Source organism: Carassius gibelio, chromosome B13, assembly GCF_023724105.1.
Source record: "Carassius gibelio isolate Cgi1373 ecotype wild population from Czech Republic chromosome B13, carGib1.2-hapl.c, whole genome shotgun sequence".
NCBI lineage: Eukaryota > Metazoa > Chordata > Actinopteri > Cypriniformes > Cyprinidae > Carassius > Carassius gibelio.
In genome coordinates this window covers 21,011,943-21,022,191 of record NC_068408.1, presented here as the reverse complement: position 1 = coordinate 21,022,191, position 10,249 = coordinate 21,011,943, and positions in this window count along the sequence as shown.

Below are 10,249 nucleotides of genomic sequence, written 5' to 3'. Positions count from 1 at the left end.
GTGCCTATATCATCCTAATGTGCTGTGAGAAGGAGAGTTTGAGCGGCTAAAGACTCTCCAATGATCACAGCTGGAGAATTGCAGAAAATAGTTGAGTCTCGGGTTCAGAAATCTTAAAAATAATAATAATAATTGTCAAAAAGCACCTACATCACCACATGTTGTTTAGGAGGGTTTCAAGAAAAATTCTCCTAGCTCATCCAAAAACAAACTCCAGCATATTCAGTTATCAGACACGACTGGAACTTCAAATGGGACTGGCTTCTATGGTAAGATGAAATAAAAAAAAAAAGAGATATTTAGCAGCAAACACTCAAGATGAGTTTGGCGAACACAGAGATAAAAAGTAGCCCATGTGTACAATGAAATATACTGCTGTATTTTTGGCCTATGTTTCTGCTGGAGGTCCTGGACATCTTGTTTAGATACATGGCACCTTTGATTCTATCAAATACCAACAGATAAATGATCAGTAAGTGACTGACTTTGTTAGAAATCTTATAATGGGCCATGTTTAGATCTTCCAACGGTTCAGTAATCCAAACACAAACCTCAAAAACAACACAGAAATGGGTCATTGGGCACAAAACCAAGCTTCTGCTGTAGCCATTCCAGTCCTCTGACCTGAACCCTACAGAAAATGAGAGGAGTGAACTGAAGAGGAGAAGCACCAACATGGAGCTGGGAATCTAAAGGGTCTGGAGTGATTCTGGATGAAAGAATGGTCACTGATCTCATCAGGCATTATAGGAGAAAACTGGCAAATGGAGGTTTAAAAAGGAATTTAATAAAACGGTGTCCTTAGTTGTGGCCAATGTGTATTAGAGAAAAACATTTATTTCATAATGATGATACCCCCCCCCCCCCCCCCCTTATTAAATTCTTATTATCCAATGAAATTTTTCAATAAAAGATCAAAAGGATTAACAATGCAGATAAATTTTCACAGCCTTCTTTGGCCATATTTGCCAAGGGTGTACAAATTTTGGGGCATGACTTTGTGTATATGTGTATATATTTGGTATATATTAGTCAAATTCATAAATTAGTCAAGAAAGAAATGTTAATCATGACTGATATCACTTTATTCATCCCACTGGCAGTGGTTAAGTGTGTAGTGTGCTCTGTATATTAAATCAGTGTTGAATGCTTACAGAAAAATTTGCAAGTGCACAGTATATACTGCAAAAATAGTGAGAGGAGTATGCAGCTCTGAACACTGGTATAATCACATATTCTCATGCCTTTGTGTTATCATGTCATGATCAGACGTGATCCTTAGATGTGCTCTTACTGTGAGGGATTGTGGGTTATGTAATGCTGGAACTCAAATGCAAAGAAAAATACCCTCTTCCCTTATTATTTATTACTTCCATATGTGTGGGATGGAGAGTTGACGATATACCAGTGGGACTGGTGCATTGTTTAATCCATCTGCTTTCTATTAGCACAGTATAGAGTGAGGAATGGGAACGGAGCGTGGAGCGAGTCCCCCTCATGTTTTTATCACAGCACAGACTCTGGAATAGCAACTCTTAGTCTCTACAAAACCCTTAAGCAGCTTGTCAGCAAGACCTCGATGGCCACTTTGGGATTTCGTAAAAAAAAAAAAAAAAAAAAAAAAATTGTATTGTGAAATATTGTTACAATTTAAAACAACCGTTTACTATTTTATTTTTACTAATATATGTTGTTTTAATTTATAGAAGTAAAATGTTGTCTATCCCTGTGATGCAAAGCTGAATGTTCAGCATTATTACTCCAGTCTTCAGTGTTCCATTATCCTTCAGAAATCATTCTAATGTCCTGATTTCATGCTGAAGAAACATTTATCAATATTCAAGACATACTTTGTTGAACAGAACAATTCCAAAAAATAGCACTTATTTTAACTAAAAGTATAAATTCCTTTAAAAATGATTCCAAACTTTGAATGGCAGTGTACATTATCGAAGAAAGAACTTGGTAGCAAATGAGTATCTCCCCGTTACCTTCTTAATGTTAACGCCTTTACTTTAAAGCACAATGACTGCCATCGATTCTTGACACACAGAAGGTGCTTGTGAGATATAAATATCCAGACACCACTTTAAGCACATTCTCATATAAGCACCTCTCCCTCTCTCTATCCCTCTCCCTCCTTCATTCTCTATCTCTCTCCCCCTCTCCCTCCCTCATTCTCTCTCTCTCTCTCTCTCTCTCTCTCTCCCTCTCTCTCTCTCTCTCTCCCTGTCCACTCCTTACTCTCAAATCCTAGAGTTTAGCCCTTTTAATCCAGAAAAAAAGCAGCACTGATGAGCTAAAATACTGTAAGCCGAGCACAAAGACAGCTTGTGCTGATACTTTGGCCTGTTAAAACACAAGCTCAGTTTAGCAGCTAGGACGTCCATGCCATATAATGACATGACACCAAGCACACTTCTAGCAGTCTCAGAGAGAGCTTTTTGTTTTTGAACTTCTCAAACAATAGCAGTCGATGGAAAGTCTCCAACTCGACAAGAAAACAAAGGTGTGTGTGTGTGTGTGTGTGTGTGTGTGTGTGTGTGTGTTTGATCCTTGTGTCTTTAGTTGATATCATGAGCTCACAGAGTGTATTGTTCTGTGGAAGGGAAGCAGGATGATGTTTTTCCATGACTGGTTATTAATAGAGAATGTGCTGGTGAGTAAATGCCTCCAAACTTAAGGTTAAAGATACCTACAGTATGCACTGTATATGAGTTTACTGGAGTGCAGTGATATGCTTGCAGCTTGTATCTTTCTTTGTTTAAAAATGAAGAGCAAGAAAATAAGATGAACTGAGCATAAACCTTTTTTTCAGCGTGATGACTGTTTAATAATAAACTCGTAAGTGCATAAGCCAGGCCATGTCTTCAGGTTAGAAATGCTGATCTTAAATCTGTGAGGAGGTTATTGATCAGCTTGCTTTTGGCTTCCCTGGTTTAAAAGGCCTTGAGCCAGTTCAGATATTTGTGCATGTTGGGTCTGATTCACAGGTTTCCATGGAGAGCACAGAGCTGAAATCTGATAGATGATTTCCACTATCCACCATTTCAGTTTAATCACAGGTCTAAAGTCGAGAATGTTTTGGTTCTCTGGGATTGAGACTAAAGATTATTGTAAGAGACTTGTTTCCTGTCTTCTCTTAATTTATTCTGGTGTTTAACCTTAACATGTACTATAGTGCCCAACCTAGCCCATATTTCATATTTTATATATTCCCTTCCCTTCCAGTTTACAAGGCTTTGATTCCATTTTATTGCTTGTTCAAAGTTCAGTGTCATTTTTACATTTCCAATTGTTTTATGTGAATTCTTTATTCTAAACAAAGACAATGCCACAATGTTTCACACAGAGATAAAATGTCAAATAATTCAGATCTGTGCCTCAGGCGCTCCTCAACTGCTCTTTGTAGCTCATAATAATTTAGTTTTAGATCCAGTAATTCATAGTTCATCTTTATTTCTCCATCTTCTGATTTGACGTACTGCTCTCAGAAGAAGGAGGAAGGTTCTTTGTCAATGAAAGGTCAGTCAGTTTGTCTCTGTACTCCCACAGACTCGCGGCCTGCTCACTGATCGTCTGATCATATTCCCTGCACAAATGGCAAGAGCTGATGATATTGAAATCAGATATTTGGTTTTATGCAATTACTGGCAGCACATATATAGGATACTTGGTTGATACAATGACTGTTGAAGGTGTTGTTAACTAAAATTAAAAAATATATTGTTGAAAGGAAATAAACGTTTGATGAAAAACTTGAATTGAAAATAAGAAAAGTGCAACTAACCAAAGATTATTGTAAACTGAAGCACTGAAGTTGCTGACTGGAAATAAACGTTGAGAAAAAAGGTATTCAGTAGTATCAAGACAGGAATCCAAATCACTAAGTCTAATAATATTTCCTATATATATATATATATATACACAGACCAAAAGTTTGGACACACCTTCTCATTCAAAGAGTTTTCTTTATTTTCATGACCATGAAAACTGTAGAGTCACACTGAAGGCATCAAGGGCTATTTGACCAAGAAGGAGAGTGATGGGGTGATGAACTGGCCTCCACAGTCACCAGACCTGAACCCAATCCAGATGGTTTAGGGGTGAGCTGGACCGCAGACAGAAGGCAAAAGGACCAACAAGTGCTAAGCATCTCTCGGGGAACTCCTTCAAGACTGTTGGAAGACCATTTCAGGTGACTACCTCTTGAAGCTCATCAAGAGAATGCCAAGAGTGTGCAAAGCAGTAATCAAAGCAGAAGGTGGCTACTTTGAAGAACCTACAATATGACATATTTTCAGTTGTTTCACACTTGTTATGTATATAATTCCACATGTGCTAATTCATAGTTTTTTTGTCTTCAGTGTGAATCTACAATTTTCATAGTCATGAAAATAAAGAAAATTCTTTGAATGAGAAGGTCTGTCCAAACTTTTGGTATGTACTGTATGTGTATATATATATATATGTTATTTAAAAAAAAAGAAGAAGAAAAAAGTTCAGACTATAAAATTATAAAAGTCTCTTCCTGTCTGTGTGAGATCACTTTGGAAAAGTTGAACGTATTTAGTTCCTGGTTTAGCTCTTCAGTTTTAGTCTGAAGTGAGTAGTCATGCTCATGAGTCTGTGAGCCATGTGGACTTAAAATAATACAAGTATATGTTTTTAATTCAAGGCACATTCATCAAACCCATCAACATGTCATTATAGCCAAGTAACTCTTTTCAGACTGCAGCATGTGACTAGACTGCTTCTGTGTTTTACTGTCTAAAGTACCGCCGGCACTGATAGCTTATCATAAGTGTACTTTCATTCTACCTGCTCATTGTCATTCAGTCCACATGTATTTGAACAAACAAGATAGGATGTGAACAAATACGTTTTGTGACATAATCAATGTGACCTTAGACCATGTAATGATCTCATAGTCAAAAGTCTGGCTGAGTTGCATTTTGAGGTGACAAAAAGCACAACTGCAAACACAACGTCCAAAGTATCTGCCGTATAAGGATGTGTCATTTTAAAGTATCGTAAAAAGCACAAGAAGAAATGCAATAAACACATGCTTTTATTTTACTAGAGCAGAATGATGTATGATGGGAGGCGTGTGCAGAGGCGCACGTACATGTTCCTCCTGGCCAAAGTACACGAGAGCCAGAGTCACCATCATCATAGCTATCACTGTCACTCTTTAGACAATATACAGTACAATATCCAACAAATTGATGAAGGGATATGTAATGGGATCAATGGTTTAATTTTAATTACTATTCTGCATATAGAAAGAGTGTATAATATATATATATATATATATATATATATATATATATATATATATATATATATATTTGCAAATCCTTAAAGAGACTTTAATAAAAGTCCATTGTGCAGCAAATTCTATATAGCTACATAAGCAAAATCTGAGTTCAGATTTTTTTTTTTTAGGCTGATTCTTATTAAAATTACCAGATTTTGCTCACAAAATCATGCTGAGCAACACTGACTGCGTCTCCAGACTCAAACACCTAGTATAATTTTCTAGCTAGCATAAAGTTGTTATAATGTCATCATCATGTTTTCAGTAGTCCACTTCACTTTAGAGAGATAGGCGTGCTGTTAGGTGTTATTCGTTGTGAATTTATTAATGTTAACAACAGCAGTAATAATATTTAATGGCAGGTCTCTAAAGCTTATGGTGGATTAATGTCACAGTGTCTGCAGACAGGAATAGGGAGGTGGCTGTAGGTCTGGGCTTTGAATCATGGGTCATTTCACAGTGAGTCATGAGTTAGTGGTAAATTACTTTTTTCAGTGTAAACATGCAATAACTGGACATTGGCTGATGATGACTAATAAGCAACAGCGCGAGACAGACTTCTGTTGTCTTGGATCACTCTGTGGCCTTTGCCTGTTTGCTAGGTTGTGTGCACTGTTTGGGTGCTGATGTTTATTTTAATCATATTTTCGATGCGGAGCTGAATTAAACGTCAGGGTGTGCCACATTCTCCTCTGGATTCAGAGTTCAGTTTAGCCTCCCTTACTCCCTTTAGCCTCCCTACTTAACGTTGATCGCACACGTACACACACTGGAAAAGTCCTTGTGCTTTCAAGATGTGCGTGCTTGCTTGTGTTAGATGAGGCTGCTCTCTAATGGACGAACGAGGGAAATAAACCCATGGAAATAAATGCTTGACAAACTGAAAATGGATGTGAAGACCATGTTATCTAGAATTAGCATGTTTAGTACTAAAACTTAAGATTTATTAGGATCTTAATTTAAATGTTTTGTTTTTTAATAGTCAGTCTGCACACTAGCTACCATTCAAAAGTTTTTCTTATTTATCTATTTATTATATACTGTATATAATAGAAGTTTCTGCTCACCAAGGCAAATTATTTGATCAAAAACAGTATTATTGAACAGTAATATTGTGAAATATTATTACAATGAAAATTTTGAAATGTACTTTTGATACAAAGCTAAATTTTTAGCATCATTACTCCAGTCTTCAGAATCACATGATCCTTCAGAAATCATTTTAATATGCTGATTTGCTGCTCAAGACACATTTATTATTAATTTTGAAACCAGTTGTGCTGCTTAATACTTATGCTTACACAAACACTTACATTTTTTAGGATTCTTCGATGCATAGAAAGTTACAAATTTAAACTTTTTAAGCATTTAATTAAAATTATATTTGTAAATGTATTTTGTAATATTTTGCAACATTAAAAATGTTTTTGCTGTCACTTTTGATCAATTTAATGTGTCCTTTCTGAATAAAAGTATTAATTTCTTTAAAAAATACTGACTTTTAAGTATAATGTACGCCACACTCAATTGTTTATGAATATTAATTCCATATATATAATAAACACCCCAAGGCTTTCCAGCAGTAGTTTTATCATGGGGATTTATTTGTTGAGTGTCAGGCCTTGTGTTGAATGTGTGAATGCACTCAAAGACCTCTGGGTAATATCCAGCTGTTGTGTAGTCCCATTCAGTGGCTGCTTGAGATAACAGACAACAGATGTGAAGATAAGGAACAATACTGCTATGTTTTAGGATTCTGGCCTGGGACAGACTCATTCTGTGGCTGGGTTTGGAGGGATTTCTCACACAAAGCATGATAAATGGGAATGGCTTTTGCAGCTGTCCGTGGTGGTCAGGCTTAAGCTGCTGTTTAGGTTGTCATAACCTGCATTTGCTGCATTCCACAGGCATTTTTAGCCTCCAGATGAAAATTTTGCTTATGCAAGTAATATAATCTTCAGAGTATAAGGAACCTTTCAAAACATGTATTTTTAGAGAAACCCTTAACAAATCCCAATTCCACTAACAGCTCTGAATGTGATTTGATGTGGGTAGAAACAACTTTCATCTCCGCCTATCATTTTGCATATACCCTGCAGAGTCTGTAGCATTTTAAAACAATGAGAGAGCTCATTAAAAACTACTGCCCAGAAGTTATATAACAAATATATGTATGAATTTACACAAATTATTTAGCTGAAAATCATTGTATTCCTACTTGTGCACTAATGCCTGTTTAGATGTTTAAGTTTATAAGTAAAAAGGTTTTCCTGTCAGTATCAGACCACTCACATTTAGACCTCAAACGATTCTTAAGAGAACACCTTAGACCTTAGCAGGCCAATTAGAAACCATTTCAGATAAATGGTAGTGGACTTTATAAGAGAGGGCATTGTTGCAAACATACATGCATGTGTTAGTGTGATCCTAATCAAATGGGAATAGAGTTACATAACATTTACACTGGCTCTCACGTGTGCACACTCAGATCACGTGGATTATGTTTGAGTTTTCTGAGAGGCGGTGGGTGTGAGCACACGTAACCATGAAGGGTTAAACTGGTCCAGTAAACACGTGATGAGCAACTCAGAGTTTTAAGACAGGTTTGTTAGGCTACTTCCATGAAGTTTATAACTATTCAACTTGTGCAGCTGGTGTGTGACAACAGATCCATAAACAGATGAAAGGCAAGAGAAATAATCGACCTACATGTAGTGATAATACACTACAATTACTGTACTGCACATCATTAAGGTGTTAAGCGCCTGTCAAATCTTATTTAAAGCCCCAGTGCTGTTGTTGTACTGTCACCTTTCACTGAATGCAGTGAACTAACTACACTATTTAACCCTTGGCCATTTGACTCCAAAAACTGACATGGAGATTGTGTTTGAGACCGAAAACCATTCATGCTGCCGCCATCTGTTGGTCACTGTAATAAAAAAACAAGATTCATTTGTTTGAGGTAAAATATGATACAGTAAATTTACATTTAATCATTTAGCAGAAGCTTTTATCCAAAGCGACTTACAAATGAGAACAATCGAAGCAGTCGGACCAACGAGAGAACAACAATACATAAATGCCATGACAAGTTTCAGTTAGTCTAGCACAGTACACATAGCTATGTCTCTTTTTTTAAGATTAGAAAAGAAAGGGTAAGTGCTAATATTAGTTGGTCAAGAGTTGGCGAAAAAGATGTGTCTTTAGATGTTTTTTGAAAATGAATAATGACTCCGCTGTTCGTATTGAGATTGGGAGGCGTCGTTCACTTGCAGAGCGCAAACTTCTGAAGGGCACATAAGATTGAACTAGTGAGCTTATGTATGTTGGTGCCGTGCCAGAGGACGTCTTGTAGGCAAGCATCAGTACCTTGAATTTGATGCAAGCGGCTACTGGTAGCTAGTGTAACCTGATGAGGAGAGGAGTAACGTGAGCTTTTTTTGGCTCATTGAAGACAACTCTGGCTGCTGCGTTCTGGATCAATTGCAGAGGGTTGATAGTTCATGCATGAAGGCCTGCCAGGAGAGCATTACAATAGTCCAGTCTGGAGAGAACAAGAGCTTGGACGAGAAGTTGTGTGACTTTCTCTGACAGGAAGGGTTTAATCTTCCTAATGTTGTATATGGCAAATCTGCAGGACCGGGTCATTGTAGCAATGTGGTCTGTGAAGCTTAACTGATGACAGTGGATGGATGACAGTGGGCAAAAGTTGTCCAAGCAAGAGGTTAGAGAGGAGCAAAGAGTGTCAGTAGCGCTGTTTGTGTCCACTGCTGAAAACTGAACGAGTGAAGGAAGTGAGGGTGAAACCATAGAGGATGGGCGAGAGGGAGAGAGTGAGCGTACTCCATCGAAAGGTGACCTGTGCCGTTTCAGGAGTAAGTGTGAGTTAAGAAGTGACAAGGAAGTGGTCTGAGGTGTGCAGTGGAGCAACTAAAGTGTTGCTCATGGAGCAACAGTGTGCATAGATTTGTGAGTAACTGTAGTAGACACTCGCTTAAGATCAAATGAGGCAAGCAGTGTTGAAGTCAGCAGCCTGGGGTTTTTCTAGATGAATGTTGCAGTACCAGAGGAGTACCATCTTCAGGAAAGTTTGAGTAACATCCAACTTCTAGAAGTTTCCTAGTTGACCTGCGGGATGATAAATGACTAAAAAGTGGATTTTAACAGGGTGGGTAATAGATAAGTGAACTGTTACCTGTAAGAGATGGTTGAAGCTCAAATTCCCATTCATTTGAGATAAGGAGACCAGTACCTCCCCCCCTCCCAGTCGTGTGAGAGGTCTGGGAACAAGTGAAATTAGTGGAGAGGGCTGCGGGAGTGGCAGTGTGTTCAGGTTTGATCTAAGTCTCAGCTAGGGCCATGAGGATGAGACCGGAATGAGTAGCAATAGTATAAATTAATTCTGCTTTGTTAACAGCAGACTGGCAGTTCCAAAGACCAACTTGAATAGAGAATATAGTAGTAGAGGTCAGAGGGATAGACCTGCCTCCAATCTACAGTGCGTGCTCTCCGAGTCTTAGTAGTAATAGTAGAGATTTGAAAGCAAGTGAGTACAGTTGACCTTAATATTTATTTGAGAACAAGCTGTACCAAAAAAAAAAAAAAAAACAGTAATATGCAGCAGCAGCATGTGCCTGTGTGCATTATATTACAACATTATGAACCCCCTGCTTTCTAAATTGAAATGAAACAAATTTATATAAAAACTTCAGTATATCAAAAGTGACAATAAAGGCATTTATAATGTTATAAAGCATGGAGCACTGAAGACTGGAGTGATGATGCTGAACATTCAGCTTTGCATCACAGGAATAAATTATATTTTAAAATCTATTCAAATAAATACGTTTATTTTGAAATTGTAATAATATTTCACAGGACAGTTTTTCCTTTTTTTGTCAAATCAATGAAGTCTTGGTAAGGATA